Here is a 3,389-nt window from a genome sequence, read left to right on the forward strand (position 1 = left end):
GATCTAAATAGTGACTCCTGAACTGAGATACGTCCCAAATATCACCCTGAGCGTCCCAAATATGTTCCATAAATGAATTTGTAATACGAAATCGTCACAGATCTGTTAAACTTTGCTTATGGAACGAATGACGGTTTACATTCTCAAACGTCTGCAGGTTGAAACGCGGAGGAATAAATGGCAACTTGGAGGAATAAGGAACGTTGCTGGCTTATGCAACGGCTCCCCGTTCATATTCTCTTTGGTGCCCCATGCTCTATTTCTACGGACCAAAAGTTGGTTTTGTTTCCTCATATTTCCTCACAGATCTGTTTATCATATTATGATCCGCAAAGCTCTGTGCAGATTTCACCGGTTGTGAGGAAATTATAATGTTGGTGAGATCCGAGAGAAAGATAATTGTATATACGGCTCCGCTTCTCAGGTAAGTATAGGTAGAGAATACATAGGCGCTTACAGTAATCTCTCTGTATAAAACTAGATGTATTTTTTTTATTACTATCTTTTAGGTTAGATTTCAATTAACTCCAACGGCCAAATGATTTTATCGATCTTACTTAATGGAATCTTTTAAACAGATTCATATAACGTCCATTATTTGTTTAAATTTAGTTATCCATTAACTACCGCGGCCAAATAAATTATTTATCTCACTGGTTAGAATCTTTCGAACATATTGCTCTAAGCTCTCGTAGTTGTTTAAGTGAAATTTATCATTTATTTCGATAATCAACTGCTCGCCTGCTCTGCAATGTTTTAGTTTATTTATTATCTATCATTTGCATTGTTTTAGTTTATTTATTATCTATCATTTACATGTAGAAAATGAAATATTTAATTTGATAAAACGAAGAAGTGGAGTTCGTGTAGAGCTGGTATATGTATCATCTTATTATTTTATAACTCCTTTTAAATAGGACTAAAATAATGTTTTATTATAAGGATATTTAAAAAACATTAAACTTGAATTTTTGAATAATATTGTTTATATTTATGTTTTAAACTGGTTTTTAAATAGAATTTTATATTTCATCACGTTAACAAAATGGTATGAGAAAGTAAATGGTGATGGAATGCGAAATGGTAAATGATGATTACGAACATGTATTCAAGATTTTTTTATCATTGCAAAATAAAAAATAGAATAATTTTAGAAATTGATATAATTTACAGTTGCAGATTTATGTTCTTTTAATATTAATATTTATATTTTCACAAAAATATATAATATATATGTTTTTAATAAGATATTAAAGATAAAATTTCTTAAAATGAATTTGTCCAATCTAAAATAAATCATTGTTGTTTTATTTTTTTCAATATTAATTTTATATTTTTAAAAAATATATGAAGGTTTTAACGTGATTAATCTATTTTACCTAAGTGTATAAGCCTATACTTGCAGATATTAAGTTTACATTTTTTAAAAATATATGAAGGTTTTAATATTACTAATCTATTTTACCTAAGGTTTTAATAATATAATTTGTGTTTTTAGATGGGAAAGGAAATAACAAGTTATAGTAGAAATAAAAGACTTATGAATTTAGAATGATGATATTTATACTAATAAAAACCAATAAAAATAGAAAATAATATTGTTTTTCTTAAAAAATATATATTTAAAATTCACATATAGATATTTGTAGTTTCATTAATAATGAATATGTGAACCATATTTGAAAGCATGGTGAAACATAAACATATGATGAGGGAGTTGGGAAATTAAATGTGTTTTTATTTATGAAACCCAAAATATTAGATTTATCATTCTAAAGCTAAAACCAAAGTAACTAACTCATCCAACACTTAACTCTTACCATTTCTTTTGAATTTATAAGAACATGTAGATATTAAATCCATATATATTTTATAACTTATATTAATAAATTTGCAAATCTTCATATTACTACTAGGTCCACCCTCTTTGTACAAAACCACCTAATGTGACATAGAGTACTACTACGGATCAAAAGTCCCATAGAAAGGGGATATGCCATAATTGTGGGCATTCTTGATAGTGTTTGAGGCCTAGAATGTTGATTTTCTTGTGTGAGGACATTTTTTCCGTTTTCAACCATGGTTTAGGAACCTACCAATTAATAATTCCCAAATTAATTATTGCAAACCATATCCCATATCTCACACAAAGGACCCATTTGATGGTACAAGGACTCGCTGAAGGCTCTTGAGCAAAAAATGATTCAACAATATCCCAAGGAATTTTTTTCCCTTCACTGACCATGTCTAATGCCTTATAATCCATTCTTAGAGCTTTTAATGACATCCATATCCAACCCTGATAAAAAATAACCCCATGAGATTGTTTTTGTAGTGGTTTGAAGATGCCCTTCATGCTGATTGAAACCAATAAGTGGATCCATCCCTTAGGATCAAGTCCCTTCCTCCCCTAAGCATAATGTTAAAGCTCTAGAATACTTTTAGTTAGTGCTACAATCCCTTATTTTTTTGCAGTCATGTTCATACCCTAAAGACCATTTCCAATGTATGAAACCTACTCATAGCATCAATACCCACTTGAATGTTGAAGAATGTTGACATGGCTTCACATATTCTCATACATGACATGTGTTCTTTCTTAATCATGATGCTTGTATCCCTCAAAGAGGCTAGAGATATTGCACAAGGGTCTCATGTGATTGTTTGAGCATGTAATCAATATCATATACATATAATTTTTATGGAAAATGGGTGTCTTTCATGGTGATTTAGGGCACAAGTCCCACTATTATCCTTTAATGTCCTTTTGATAGACTTTTAGATAGATTCTTAATGCACTATTAACTTAACTATGGTATCTGTAGCACCCTTGAAAGTGATATCTAGCTAATGAATGTCATTTATGGAGCTTTAAGACCTTAAACATGGGACTTCAACCTAAGAAGAATTTTTTTACGTCCATAGAGTCTTTATTTCCTCTTCTTATTATGACAATGGTGTCGAGACACATTTATTATGCTCAAGACCTTATAACAAATCTTGTATTCAACTTGGATTTAAGGAATCCCTAGATATGGATTATATTATAACTTGTAGGTTTTTTATGATAATTTGAGAAATTTTGATAAGGATTAAGGTCATTGTTTCCATGACCATATTTATTCATTGAGAATCATTTCCAGTTTTGAAAACCTACTCATACCTGAAGGCTAAATATCACTTGTAATTTAGAATGTCTTGGTTTGTGTACTTGTTAAGGATCTTGATTCGAAGAAGATTTAGTAAGATCCTCACATAATTTTTTTCCTTTATAATGATCAAGGCCCCACAAACCTTCCATGTTCTTATGTGGTTTTCACAGGTATGTCCATGGAACTTAAACACGAGAAGCTATGTTTAGGTCCATGGCCTCTCCTTTCCCTCCCTTA

Source organism: Pinus tabuliformis, chromosome 8 (assembly GCF_031772625.1).
Source record: "Pinus tabuliformis cultivar Carrire ecotype Pingquan chromosome 8, CPIR1, whole genome shotgun sequence".
In the NCBI taxonomy this organism is placed as follows: domain Eukaryota; kingdom Viridiplantae; phylum Streptophyta; class Pinopsida; order Pinales; family Pinaceae; genus Pinus; species Pinus tabuliformis.